Below are 16,108 nucleotides of genomic sequence, written 5' to 3'. Positions count from 1 at the left end.
TGATTTTGTGCTCTCAGACTCTAGGACTGAAAAATTAACTTCTTGATGTTGAGAGTCCCTAAGTGTATAGTTATATCATTTTGTAATAACAGTCTGTGCAACCAAAATGGTAATTTGTTCTAAAATTTGGATTGTAATTTATCCCACTTAGTGAAATTATATTTGGCTATCTTTAAATAGAATTACTTTAATTTTAGTTTATATTTGTTTGTCTCTCATCAAGTAAATGTAAAGGCCCACAACATTCTCATTTATGACAGAAAAAAAAGATAGGTCAATGTCCTTGGCTTTCTGTGTTCCTTAGGGGCCTTGTGGTATCTGTGTAATGATGGCCTAGGAGATAATTTTAATCTGATACTTTCAAGAATGTGAAGAGGAGGTATTACTAGACTTGTTTTCTCTCTATTACATTGCTATTATATGACTTTGATTACCATTTCTACTGCAGTTAAATTAAATTCTGTCTTTGGATAAGATGGTGGACACGGATTCTTTGCCTAGTGAAGGAGTCAGAATGCAAAACAAATAGCAGCAACAACAAACCCACAAACTCTCCAGAAAACCATGAATTCACAAAGATTGTAGTAGAATACTCTGAAAGTATACAGAGAAAGGTGTGAACAACAACAACAACAACACACACACACACACACACACACACTAAGAAAAAGTGAGCCAGCCTAAAATGATTCTATTATTTATCTTATTACAGCATACAGGGGTGGGAAACTCTAGAGATCAACAAGAAAAAACACAGAATGTATGAAAATACCAATAGACTTAACACTATAATCTTGAGTAAATAGTGGTCTCCAAGGAAATCAGGGGTGAGATTAAACAAATCAAATGAATCAGATGTCATAAATGTTCTGAATCAGTGGGATACAGCTAGGACAGCTCTAAGAGGGCAGATTATTAAAAGTTAAGTGCTGATCAGCAAGACAGCTCAGAAGGTACAGTGCTTGCTATACAGACCTCACAACCTGGATATGATTTCCAGGTCCCATGATGGATAGAGACAACCCTAAAAATTGTCTTTTCAATTCCGTTTATATGCCTGCACTCACATACAGACAACAATCACACAGAGATACATGGCATAATAATTACAAATAGAATTTACAGAATTTTGAAGCTCTCAGATAAATAACTTAATAAAACATTTTAAGGCTTAAGAAAACCAAGAACAAGTTAAACATAAGATGACTGGGGAGTTAGAAATGCTAAGCCTGAGGGCAGAAATAAACGCAAGTGAGACTGAAAGAACCAAACAGAATAAAGAAGCTAGTTCTGTGAGATGAGCAGTGAGACTAACCAACTCCTAGTGAAGCTAGCCAAAGACACTTCAAATTAATAAAATTAGACAAGGAAAACAGGGTATGACAGATTCAGTGAAATCTAGAGGATTACCAGTGGATGTAAGAAATGGATAAATTCCTAGGACATGTAATGTATCAAAATTAAATCATGAGTATAAAAAACATCTTACAATGGAAACTCAGAAATGTATGGACTTATCAAAGTCCACCAATCTTTAAGAAACATCTGATGCCAACACTTCTCAAACGGTTGCGCAAAACAGAAATGGAAAAGGCACTACCTAGCTCATTCCACAAAGCTACCATTGTCCTACTACCAGAAACCAAACAAGAATACAACAAAAGAAAAAGAAAAATCAATTTTGAATATAGACATACAAAAGTATTTACAAACATAATTCAAAAATACATTAAAGAGATCATATACCACAAGCAAATTGATTTCATTCCAGGGACGCAAAGATCATTCAACACATGCAAATTAATATGTGTCTTAAAGCACATAAATTAGATAAAGGACAGAAATCATGCCAAAAAAATATAGAAAAACTTCTGACAAAGTTCAACATTCATTTTTTCATAAAAGCCCAATAGAAACTGGGAAATAAATAAACAAATCTCATGATAATTTTGACTACATACAACAAATCTGTGGCCAGCATTATACTAAATGGGAGAGAATCTGAAAGCATTTTTGGCAAGATTAGGATTAAAATTGGGGTCAAGAATGCCCACTCTACTTTATCATCAACCTACCGCTTAAGCTATTAGCCAGAGCAGTAAGGAAAGAGACAGAAACGAAAAGGATAGCAGTAACACAAGAAGAAGCTGAATGGCTCTATTGGGAGGGAACATGATCTTCATTATAAAAAGGATCCTAGATCTGGTGCAATTTTTCAGAAAAGTAGCAAAATGCAAAAATCAGTAACCTTTCTATACACCAATAATAAATTTTATTTTTAAAAAAATCAATACAAAATATACCATCCACAATAGCTCTAAAAAATCAATCAACCAAACAAGCAAATAAACAACTTGGAACAAACAAGGAGCTGAAAGCTTCTCTACAATATACAAAGAACTAAAGAATTAGAGATTCAAGAACACAAATGACTGAAAATAAAGGGTAGTGGGGTGTGAATCTGAACAGAGTTCTCAAAGGAAAAAGTAAAAATGGTTAAGAAACATATTCTTAAAGTGTTCAAATACCTTAGCCATCAGGGAAATGTGAGTTAAAATTACTTACCCCAGCCAGAGTGGCTAAGATCAAGAAAGCCCCCAAATCAAATCCTGGTGAGGATGGGGGTAAAGGAGAAGCCTCATCCACTGTTAGTGTGGTTGCAAACTGTTGTAACCATGATGGAAATGGCTGTGCAGAATTCTCAAGAAACTAAAAGTACATCTATTCTATAACCTAGTCATACTGCTCCTTCATATATAGCCAAAGACTTGATATCTTACTACAGAGATACTTGCTCAGCCATGTTCAGGTTAGACTATTCACATTAGCTAAGAAATAGAAATAATCTAGATGTCAGTCAAGTGGTAAATGAATGGAAAATGAATATGTGGTGCATATAAATAATGTAATTCTTTTCAGCTGTAAAAAAAAATGAAATCATGAATTTTTCAGGTAAAGGAATGGAACTGGAAAGTATAATACTGAGTAAGGTAATCCAGACCCAGATTTTTTGATTTTGTGTGTGTGTGTGTGTGTGTGTGTGTGTGCGCGCGCGCGCGCGCGCATACGCGCGCATGTGTTTTATCTCCAGATCTTTGGACTTGAATATTTAAACTGGAGCGACTATAGAAAGCAACGGAAGTAGAAAGGGGCCATAGAAGAGAGTAGGGAGAAAGAGCACTAGAAGGTGTCACCACTGCAGCTGCTATGAAGGGGACAGGGGAAAAACAGCAGGGACTATAACTGAGGAGGGGAAGAGAGTAATACAGATGGAAAGACACAGGAAACTAAGGGTGTCAGAAAAAACCACAGGGAAGCATCTTGTAAGTCTTCCTAAAAATATATACACACAATAGATATACTGAATATATATTATGTAGTTATGCCACACAGGGTGGTAATGCTTCCCTATAGAACCACAAACTAACAAAAACTCTAGTTTCCAGCATGGGAAATCTCCCTTTGAGATATCAATCAGAAAAGTCCCAGGGACTTCCACAACAATATAGGCTATTTTCATTGCCCTTGGATGCTTCTCAGAGCTTGAAGGTAACCCACTCTTGCTGAAGACATCAAACTTCAGACACATAACTTGGAAAAATCAAGTTGATTTCCCCAAGCTGACCTTGAGTCCTCCTCTTCAAGAGCTAGTTCTCATAGTATTAGAAGAGTCCAAGGAGAAAAGTAATCAGTTGTCTTGTCCACCTGTAAAGCCTATAAAACAATGGTGACCAGCCTTGAAAGGTACCCTGCATGGTACAGTGACAGTACTTACATTTTGGAGGTAACCAGCATCTGTGTGATTTGACTTAAGGCACACATAAGGGGAGGAAACCATGCCTGGTATGAAACAGCCAACTACCCACAACTGGAGAGGTCATAGACCCTAGAGGAGAATGTACTACTGCCATTTTTCTACATCAGTGTATATGATAGCTGCTATAGAGATCCACAATGAATCCACTGCAAAGAGTAAGTGATGCTAGGGTGACTAGCCCTAGTTGGTACATTGGTACCACAAGTCCTACACTTGAGACTCTGGGAACATCACAGAGGAGGTGGTAGAAAGATTGTGAGAGCTGGAGAAGGAGGGCACCTACTTTGAGATAGTGTATTCAGGATGTGATGAAGATGCTGCTCCCTTGAAACCTCAATGCTATGCTTGGAAAAAAAAAATTTTAATAATGACAACACCAGTCAAAATACCAACAGGAATAGGAGAAAGTCCATAAGATTCTGTTGTCTTAGTGTTCTGTTGCTGTGAAGAAACAGCATGACCAAGGCAACTCTTATAAAAGAAAACATTTAATTGGGGACTTGCTTATAGTTTCAAAGGTATAGTCCATTATCCTCATGGTGGGGGCATTGTGGCATGTATGGTACTGGAGCAGTACCTGAGAGCTACATCTTTATCTGCAGGTCTAGAGAAAGTGATGGTGAGCCTGGCATGGACTTTGAAATCTCAAAGCCCACACCCAGTGACACACTTCCCCCAACAAGGCCACATACACTCTTATTCAAACCACACCCACCCTAGATGAAAAACCCCAGGCAGTTGGTAGCTGCTAAGGCAGGGAGAAGCAGTGCTTTTCATGGACAAGTTGCCTGTTAGTTTATTCAATCACAAGTGGTCTGCCCTAAACATAGCACATATAAGCAACACTAATGGACTTGGTATGTTGTATATTATATGATAAGAACAGAAGAAGCTGAGAATCATAGAATGTGAAGGGAATGGAAAGAGTTGAAGGTGAGAGAGGAGAAGTGGAAATGATGTAAATACAGTACTCATGTTGGAAATACCCAAAATGATTTTTTTTTTAGTAAATAGATTCTCATTCCCCATCCTTTTGGAGCCCATTACCTATGGTGGGACACCTAGCACAGCTTTGGTGCAGAGGGGAGGAGCTTGGACCTGCCTTGGCTGAGTGTATCAGGCTCTGTTGACTCTCCATGGGAGGTCTTACCTTTTCAGAAGAGGAAATGGGGGGTGGGTTGGGGAGGAAGGCTGGAGGGCCGGAAGGAGGGAGGAGAGGGATCTGTGATTGGTATGTAAGTGAATGGAAAAGTTTCTTTTTTTAAAAAAAAAATTATATAAGAGATTTTCTAGTCATGTTACATATCAGTCACAGATTCCCCTGTCCTCCTTCCTCCCACCCTCAGCCTTTCCCCCCAATCTACCCCCCATTCCCACCTCCTCCAAGGCAGGGTCTCCCCTGGGGAGTCAGCAGAACCTGGTGCATTCAGTTGAGGCAGATCTAATCCCCTCCTCCCCGCACCAAGGTTGAGCAAAGTGCCTCAGCATAGGCCCTAGGTTCCAAAAAGCCAGCTCATGCACCAAGGACAGGTCCTGGTCCTACTGCCTGGGTGCCTCCTAAACAGTTCAAGCTAATCAACTGTCTCGCTTATCCAGAGGGCCTAGTCCAGTTCCATGGGGGCTCCTCAACTACTGGTTCACAGTTCATGTGTTTCCACTAGTTTAGCTAGTTGTCCCTGTGCTTTTTCCGATCATGGTCTCGATATCTCTTGCTCATATGATCCCTCCTCTCTCTCCTCGATTGGACTCCTGGAGCTCCACCTGAGGCTTGGCTGTGGATCTCTGCATCTGCTTCCATCAGTCACTGGATGAGAGTTCTATCATGACATTTAGGGTGTTCGGCCATCCGGTCACTAGAGTAGGTCAGCTCAGTCACTCTCTCGACCATTGCCAGTAGTCTATAGTGGAGTCATCTTTGTGGATTTCTGGGGACCTCTTTAGCACTCTGCTTCTTCCTATTCCTGTGGAGTCATGGTATCTCTTTCCTTGTTCTCCCATTCTGTTCCTAATCCAGCTAGGACCTCCCACTCCCCTAAGCTCTCTTTTCCCCGACACTTGCCCTCCATTACCTCCCCTCACCCCCAGTTTGCTCATGTAGATCTCATCCATTTCCCTGTCTCTGTGTGATCCATGTGTCTTTCTTAGGGTCCACTTTACTAGGTAGCCTCCCTGGAGTTGTGAGTTGCAGTCTGGTTATCCTTTGCTTTACATCTAGTATCTACTTATGAGTGAGTACCAAGGAATGCTCAATCATACCACAAGTACACATGCTCAACTATGTTCATAGCAGCATTATTTGTAATAGCCAGAACCTGGAAACAAGCCAGATTCCCTTCAGCTGAAGAATGGATAAATAAAATGTGGTACATATACGCAACAGAGTACTACTTAGCAGAGAAAAACAATGACATCATGAGGTTTGCAGGTAAATAGATAGAACTAGAAAATATCGTCCTGAGTGAGGTAACCCAGGAAACTTAATAAACTTTTATTAAGTTTCTTAATAAAAAATAGTGAATAAGAGAAATCTAAAAATAGACTACAGCAAGTACTTTTGGAAAAGGACTGGGAAAAACACAAAAACAGACCCAAGAACTGACAAATGGGATTATATCCCATTTCAGAGCTTCTGCATGGTACAGGAAACCAGCACATATGGAAAAACAACCTACAGAATGATAAAAAAAATCCTTAAAAACTGCCTATTGACAGGTTATTAATGCATAGAATTTATAAATGACTGAAAAAACTAAACAAAAAGTTCTAATCAATACATGGGTTAATAAACTGAATAAACAGTTCTAAAAATAAAATAAATACATATGGCCAAGAATTACTTTTAAAATTGTTCAACAGACTATTGAGAATTTATGGGTGTAACTTCTGACATTACTAAGAGACAAAGACTCATAGCAAACTCCCTGATATTCTAGCTTTTGCAATCTTTCTGCCCCTAAATCTGCAATTTTCCTTGAGCCTTAGGCACAGGAGTTGTTTTATGGATGTACTGGTTGGGTTTGGGCTCCACAACTCCGTGTTTTGATTGGTTGTGGTTTTCTGTAATGCTCTTGATCAGTTTCAAAGAGAATTTTCCATGATGGGGAATGAGGACTACACTTATCTATATGTATAAGGATTGTGATGGTTTGAAAGAAAATGGCCCCCAAAGGGAGTGGCACTATTAGGAGGTATGGCCTTGTTGGAGAAAGTGTGTCACTGTGGAGGAGGATTTGCGGTCTCTTTTGCTCAAGCTTCCTTCAGTGTAACAATCATTTGACCTCCGGTTGTGGGCAAGATGTAGGACTCTCAGCTCTAGCTCCATGTCTGCCTGCATGCCCCCATGCTCCCCATCATGATGATAATGAACTGAACCTCTGAACCTGTGAATGAGCCACCCCAATGGAATGTTTTCTTTACAAGAGTTTCCGTGGTCATGGTGTCTCTTCTCAGCAATGAAAACCCGAACTTAGACAAGGACAATATTTAGAATATAGTTAACTATTATTCTGGTTGAGTAAAGTGGTAGTTGTAACCTCTCCTCCAAAAAAAGACCCTTGACAAAACATTACAGATGGATAAGAAATGCTGAGAGAAGAATAAACCATCTCCATGAAGAGTACAGCAATCGGTTGTACAGTACCAAATGATCAGCTCTGAAAACATATACCCAAGTAATATTATACAGACTGAGAAGGTTATGTTTAGGAACATATATGCATGTAACATGAAGTAATTATAAGAGGCCATGAATTTGAAAGATTTCAAGTATGTGTATATGGGATAGTTTGGAGGGAAGAAAGGGAAGGGGAAATGTAATTATATTGTAATCTCAAAAATAAGAGATAATCTATTTTAATGTTCAATGTGATTAACAATTGGGGAAAATGTAAATTAAATTTTCTTTGAGATTCCATTTCCCTCAAATCAGAATGGCAGTCATCAAGAAAGCAATGGCAACAGATACTGGTAAGGATGTGGGGAAAGAAGAAACCTTGTTCAGTGCTGATAGAAATGCACATTGCCATCCCAGCCAGCTAGACTAGTTCTTAGTATACCCCTGAAAGATTCTAAGCCAACATACCACATAGATACTTGCTGATCAGTGTTTGTTCTTCCACCATTCACAATAGCTAGGAAATAGAACAACCCCAGATACCCAACAAAATAGGAATGGATAAAATGTATACTGAGATACAACTGAGTTTTGCTTTAAAGATGAAATAATGACACTTTCAGGAAAATGAGGATAGTTGAAAAACATTAAGTTAAACAAAACAAGTCACACTAAAAAACTCAAATGGTTTTTTAGAGACAATCTAAAGAAAAAAAGCTACATTTATTAAAACTCAAAGACGTAGGAATGATTGACCACACATGAATTGATAAATATAACCCACCACACAAATAAACTAAAAGACAGAACACAAGAACATCTCATCAGACATGGGGCAGGTGTTTGATGAAATCTAACACCCGTTCATCATGTAAGTTCTGCAGAAAACAGGAATACAGGGGCTACATCTTGACACAATAAAGGCAATATACAGGAAAACTGCAAAAACATCACCCCAAATAGAGAAAAACGCAAAACACCTTTATTAAAGTCAGGGACAAGACAGAGATGGCCCATGTCCCTGCTACTCTTGAATATAGTACTTGAATTTTGACCTATAGCAATTAGTGAAGAGCACAAAGGGATATAAATTGGAAAGAAAAAAAAAAGTCCAAGTACCCTTGTTTACAGATTATATTATTTTCTACACAAAACCCCTTAAAGACTTGACAGGGAAACTTCTACAGTTGGTAATCACTTTCATCAAAGTAACAGGATACAAAATTAGTACATACTAGCCAGTAACCTTCCTATTTACAAATGAAAAACACACTGAGAAAGAAATCAAAGAAACAGAACTTTTCACAATCACCTCAAAAATACCTTGGGGTAACTAATCGAGCCAGTGAAGGACTTGTATAACAAAAACTTTAGGACACGGAAAGCCAGGCAAATGAAAATTAGAACTATTTTTAGATTCCATCTTATCTTTACAGTTAGAATGGTTAAGTTCCAAAACATCTAATCCTGACCATGCTGATATGGATGTATGTATGGAATTCAGTGATTGTAGTGATCTTACTTGAGTGGGATGCACTTGGTTAGATTTAGTTTAGCTACATGGGATATAAACAAAATTGTACACAAACTCTAACAAAATAAGCTGGATCAACCAGTATGGAAATAATTGTGGAGGTTTCTCAAAAAGCTGAAAACAGAAATAAAAGGGCCCAGTTATATTATTATTGGCCATATATCCAAAGGAGTTTATATTCTCCTACAGAGATACTTGCTTAGCCATGTCCATTGTTGTCCTATTAAAAATACCCAGAAAATGGAAATAATCTAGATGTCTATATATTGATGAATTCATAATGGAAGCTTGGTTTATTTACACAATTAGCCAGCTGTTAAGAAAAATGTAATTATGAAATTTAAAAGTGAAAGGAGAGAACTGGATTAATCATTCTGAGTAAGATAACCAAGCACGGAAGGACAAATATTACATGTTTTTCTTCATCTGTGAATATTAGTTTTGAATTGTTTGATATGTATGCTTTGTTAGGAATGTGTGTAGAGGTCAAGAAATTACTAAGGGGTTACGGCGAGGGGCATCATATAAGGGAGAAGGAATGCATTGGTATAGAGGGGTAAAAGTGCAGTATGGAACAGGAAGAGATAAAACAGGGTAAGGGTGGGGTGAGCAGGGTAGAAGATGGAAACTGAAAACGTTAACTCGCATTAAAGACTGAAATCCTAGTTTAAGGCCCTATTTATTTGAGACAAGGTCTTGCTAGTCTTGCACTTGCTATATAGCTCAGGCGGTCCTTGATTTCTCATTCTTCCACTTCAGCCTCTTGAGAACTTAAATTTCAGATATAAGCCACCACTCTGTCTGTTGCCATTATGATTTTTCAAATACTTATTTTGTTCCTATTTTATTAAATACTCCTAAACTCCATTTTCAATCTATTCCCTTAGTCTTTATAGATATCAAATAGCTCTACATTACATATGATAACTTGGTTTCCATGGCTCTAATAATGTATGCCATGAATTTTGAGACCTTATTGCATCGACATCAAATGTGATCATAATAACCAGACATCTTGACTCTGATTCTCAGAGAAATGTCTATGGAAAGGCTACACTTCAAGTCTAAATTTATAATAAATGTCTAAACTATTTTCTAAATATACACTGAAATTTGAAATAGTTTTTTTTTTTTTCCTAAGAAAATGTTTTTGACTACTGCCAGAGAAGCTGTTATTTCTTAGCAATGGCATTTTACTCTGTGGGATCTCTGATATTCATCAGCTACCCCTATGTTCACTGCTTTGTTTAGAAGGAAATGATTCAGCCTCCATGACTACTTGGCAGGAAGGAGAAGTTTTAACATTTTCCACTTCACATGTGTCTTCTCAATTGTTGGAAACCATAAACTCCACAATACTTCCAGGTTCTCAGTCATGCGGAGATTCTAAAGAGCACCTTAAACTCACACATTTAATTTCATTAAACTCCTGAAAGCCAAGAGAGTGAATATACCACAGTGAGTTAAAAGACTCCTGAGTTCATGGTGCTTATTATGGTCTTGGAACAGGAAAGGTCACTAATAAAACAAAATTTCAATAGATGTCTTAATAAAAGGAGAGAGGGAGCCGTACACACTTCTGGAGAATATGAGCTGTGGATCAAGCAAATACTCTATCTGAGCCAGGTCATTGTGGTGGCCTGAGAAAAGAGAGGGCAGGCTTATGGGACCCATGTGGCCAGCACCATGTAAGGCGGGGATCTTACTTGAGTGGGATGCACTTGGTTGGAATTAGTTTAGCTGTGTGGGATGTAAAGAAAAGTATCCACAAACTCTAACAAAATAAGCTAATTTTTCTCTCACCAAAAGGTCTGTGACACCAAATCTAGGTCAGGAATTTTAGTTTTGATCTGCAAGTTCTCTACTCCAAGAGATGTTTATGGTTATTGAAAGGGCTCAGATTATATGTAGCAGAAGGGAAAGCATATGTTCAAAACATAAATCATACAAAAAACCAATTTTTGTGTGCAGAAATAACTTGAATCTATGGGCATATGAATGTATGAATAACTCATTCCGGTTTCTATTATTTTGCCTAAAGATTTCTGAGTCTGACTACATCTGTAGTCTGAACCCAGGGAGGAGGAAATAATGGCATTGTTGTTGGGAAATACTTTATCTCTCATTGAATTTTTGTCAATCTCTTGGGAACTCTACAGACTGAGGTATTGAACTAGACCATTGGAAAATATGGACACATCTTTAATTCACTCTAGAATGGAGACTATATGTGATAAATAAAGCTGGAGAAGTATCTTTGACCGTTGAAGATGAGAGTAACTTTTCTGTTAGAAAAAACATACACAAACACATATGCACAGGTGCACAAATCACCATTCCATTTATTTCTAGGTTATTTCCTGTGCAAGATTTAGTGTTGATATTGGTAATTAACAGAGGAGTGGTGTTACCATTTTAGAGGTTGTTTGATTATTAAAACTATTTGTACCTATTATTATCTACATATGTATTCATAATTTTGGAATATATGAAAAATACTAGGCACAAATATGAATGTACCTAGCCCCTTATATATTCATAGTTATCTATTATAAAAAATGTGTTTATTTTCTGAGTGTTGCATTTTATAAATACATAATGAGATTTAGGATAGCTATGTAGATAAAGATATATACACACCAGGAAGTTTTTGTACTTACTCTTTGCTCCAGTTGGATCTCTCCCTATGATAACTCAGCCTCTAGAAATTGATCATGTGCCCAGTATTAGGGTCCTTTGGAAGAAAAACATTTTTCTTAATACTGAAGTAGTTTTATATCCCATAGTACAATAAAACTTAAAAAGGAATTTCTGCCTGGTATGTTAGTATATAAAATATTTAGAACACACAGACGACTTGTAAGACCTTTTATTCATACAGTTCTTATAATAATTTATATACAAAATTAGTTTTATGTTTGTCAGACAAGAAAATACAACATATCATATAATTAGGATTTTGATACTTTACATTTGGATATTGCAATATCAACTGTACTTACATATTTAATTAAAAGGAAAGTAAACATACTTTAATATAAATTTGTATCTTTATAGAATTACTACTTTAGATTTTAATTTGATATCTTCATTGGGAGGAATTTGCCAGTGCTTGTCTGGAAGTAACCTTTCTGCTGAATGTTGGTTGATCACCAATTCTGACAGTACACTGAAAAATGTCAGTTCTCAACTTTCCATATGAAGAAAATCACCCCTAGTTTCCTTACATTGTAGATAATGAGCTATTTACAGAGAAGTACTATTATTTCAGGTTCCACTTTGAAATCAGGGAATAGGTAGCAAACCAGAATGAGCAAGTTGAGAGACTCTTGAACTCCATTTGGAGCTAGTTTACCAGGCAAAGGGTGTGCAAGCTGCTGTCAGCTTTATGCCTTAGCTTGAAAGAGAGGGTGTTCTGTTCCATGTCAAGTGTTCCAGCATGACTCAGGAAATAAATGCAGAGCTTTGGGTCTGGCTAAAATTTCCCTCCCATTCTTACTTACTGTGCTTACGAACTTTAAAAAAAATGACTTAGGAAAAAGTGAAAACATTAATTCTGATACAGAGTTGCATATGCTTTAACTGAAGTATATATGTACTCATTTGTCTGTCCATCAATTCTGTGTGCAATCATTGAGCATCTCCTAAATACTGGACATGGAACTTGCATTTCTGTCATGCTAATTCCATTCAATAAGGAAGGTGTAGACTTTCAAAGGTTACACATAAAAAAAATCAAAAGGTCATAGTAGGTAGGGGAACGAACTAGGCAAAGCCCCAATTCAGGTAGTATGCTAGGAAAAAATGTACTCAGGAGATGGCATTTATTTAATGATCCAAGTGTTTCATTAGTGAGGTAGACAATAGAAATATGGATCATGGAATCATCATGTATAAGGTGGGAAAGCACATTCACGGCTATGCTTAGAGAAATAACAGTATCAGTATGATTTGGTTTCAGTTTAACAAAGAAGCAGTTTCATGATGCATGATGGCAGTTTCCAAACAGCAGTAATTAAGTGGAAGAAAGAAATATGGGAAAGGATGAGAGGAAAGAAATCAGATGTTCAAATTCTGTGTAACAAAAATATGTTCAGAGTATCTGCCAATACCAAGACACAGAGCAGAAACTTACTAATTTTTCTAGAGAATTTCTTGATAATAAAAGCAAATGTTTTAGGATAAGTGAGTAAAATTCTGGCATCAAAGAAATCCTGAGTCTCCCTGATATGCATAGATGTGTAACAAGACTGTTAAAGTTATTTTATTATTATTATTATTATTATTATTATTATTATTATCATCATTATTATTTATTTTAAACAATTTTCTTTCCTTTTACATACCAACCCATTCCCAATCCCTCCCTTTCTTTTGCTCCCCCCCGACCTACCCCCATACCACTATCATCCCCTTCTCATAGAGGGTAAGGCCTCCCTTGGGTAGTCAACACAGACTGGCATACCAAACTGGAGCTGGACCTAGCTCCTCCCACCTGCATCAAGGCTGACTGAGGCATCACACCATAGAGAATGGGCCCTAAAAAGTCAGCTCATGTACCTGGGATAAGTCCTGGTTTCATTGCTAGGGGACCCACAAACAAATCAAGCCATGAAACTTTCATCCACATTCAGAGGGCCTAGATTGGTCCCATGAAGGCTCCCCAGCTGTCAGTCCAGAGTCCATGAGCTTCCACTAGCTCTGGTCAGCTATCTGCATGGTTTTTCCCATCATGATTCTGACCCTTCCCCCCTTTGCTCTTATAATCTTTCCCCTCTCTCTTCAACAGAACTACAGAATCTTGGCCATGTGCTCGGCTGTGGGTCTCTGCATCTGCTACCATCACCTTCTGGATGTAGGTCCTATGATAATAATTAGGGTAGACACCAGAGGGGAAAGAAAGATCTTTGCAGGAAGTAGCACTAAGGACAAGAGAGGAAAAAACAGTTTTTTGATAAGACTCCACCAAAGTCACAGGAGTTACACAAAATCATCTTTTATTTTAGTGTGAACTTTCATTGAAAACCTTGTGCTCCTGTCACTTCATAATATGTGGAGGTTTTCATCAGAGACACATTGATGAGTTTCTCTTAGTTCATTGAATATGGACTTTTGAGACAGACCTTCACATCCCCAGAGATCCAGGATGAGAGCTGAGTGTAGGGGCTACATATAATTATAGTTTTCTTCCTGAAAAATAAGTTTAAAGAACATACACATACACACAGCACCCACCCCCCCACACACACACCACATATACACATACTTTGTAGTCTTGTGTGTGTTATTTTCTTAATGAATAAGCTTGATCTCTGTGGCGATAACTTGAAGCTTTATTAGGGTGGATCTAAAGTAGCCACTGCTTTAGGACTAGATCTAGCCCTAAGGATAAGGATTTCAGTGGGGTTGTCAGATTATTTATCAAAGATTCTGGGAGGTGTTCCTGCCATAGTGGCTCAGCACTCTTGTCAATCAGTGTTGTTTTGAGCTCCCTCTACTCACCTTACAGCTTTCCAGAAAGCACAGATTATGTGGGATTTGTATTAGAAAAATGCTTAAAATTTGATTGTATAAAGGATGCACATATCTGAATATTGTAGGCATATTCTGTTTTTTTATGAATATCTCCAGGAAATACTTGAAGAAGAAAAGCATGAAACCTTCAAGAGCATGAGATAAGGGAACAATGTAGATCCTAAGGAAGACAGCAGTAAAAAAAAAATCAATTTATACATAGTTGGAGTCTTAAAAAAAACAAAGTAATAAAACAGAACTAATACTTAATACAAAAAGGATTAAAAAAGAAACCTGGATTTTATATTGAGTTTTACAAATGAAGGTTAATCCAGAGTGAATTACTCTAAAACATTCTAGTGCAATTATACCCTAAGGAATCCTTAGACAAATGTTAGGCTAGGAGCTGCTTCTGTGTGACTGAGTGAAAGAGAGGGTTAGAATAAGAAAGGCAAAAGAGAGGCTCTGTTCCAAAGCCAGAGACAAGACAGGCTCTAGGGGTTTACAAAGGTATTAAGAGGACACCTGGACAAACAAACCTGTTGTGGAATATTAGTTTAAGATGTGTTACATTCTTTTATGCTATAGAATATTAGTTTAATGATGCAAAGATGTGTTGCATTCTTTTATGTTGCATTTGTTTAACTCTGTAAAGCTGTGTTACTTTGCCTGCCTAAAACACCTGATTGGTCTAATCAAGAGCTGAACAGCAATAGGTAGGCAGGAGAGGGATAGGTGGGGCTGCCAGGCAGAAGGAATAAATAGAAGGAGAAATCTAGGCTAGAGAGAAGACTCTAGCCACAGAGTAAGAAGGAAAGAAAGATATAGATAATAAGAAAGGTAAAAAGCACAGAGACAAAGAGTAGTTAAAGAGAAATAGGATAATGTAAGTTAGGAAAGCTGGCTAGAAACAAGCCAACTAGGGCCAGATATTCATAAGTAGGAATAAGTCTCCATACATTTATTTGGGCGCTAGGTAGCAGGTCCCAAAGAGTAAAAACAATTCAATACACACAAAAAAACCCTCATTACATTTGGCACCCAACATGGGGCCAAAAATGTCCACATAAGACCTAAGAAACCACAGGAGAAAAAAAAAGAATAATAATAACAACAACAAAGATACAGCTCCTTTAAGTGTCTCTGCTGTACAGCAAAACACTTAAACAGTCTTTTTCATACTAAGTAGAAATAAAATACATTGGCTACCATGCAGGGCACTGGAATTCCAAAGCTGGGTGGGGGCTGAACGCAGTTCTTGGTCACCTACCTCTACATCAGTGAGCTTTAGGCTTGGCTCTCAAAAACTGGAGAAGCAGGCAGAGCCAGCTGCCAAAGCTGAGGTACAGATCCTAGCTGTGTTGCTTAGCAGTTTAAAGACTCATGTGGTTAAAAAAAAAAAAAGGCTAGAAATATGCTGTAAAAGAGATGGAAATAAAACCTCTAAACAGATTCCAATGTATTTAAAAATGTGCATAAGCTTATGAATGAAAAGGGATAAGATATAGATAGTCATAGAAAGAAATAAATAGTTTAAAAATAATAAAGTCTTTAAAGATAGAATAAAAATACTAGAAAATAAAAGGCCAAGTGACAATGGAAAATACATAGGGAGTCTGGATCCTGTATA

This window comes from Peromyscus eremicus, chromosome 7 (genome assembly GCF_949786415.1).
Source record: "Peromyscus eremicus chromosome 7, PerEre_H2_v1, whole genome shotgun sequence".
NCBI classification, from domain to species: Eukaryota; Metazoa; Chordata; class Mammalia; order Rodentia; family Cricetidae; genus Peromyscus; species Peromyscus eremicus.
Note: the sequence above shows the minus strand (reverse complement) of the source record.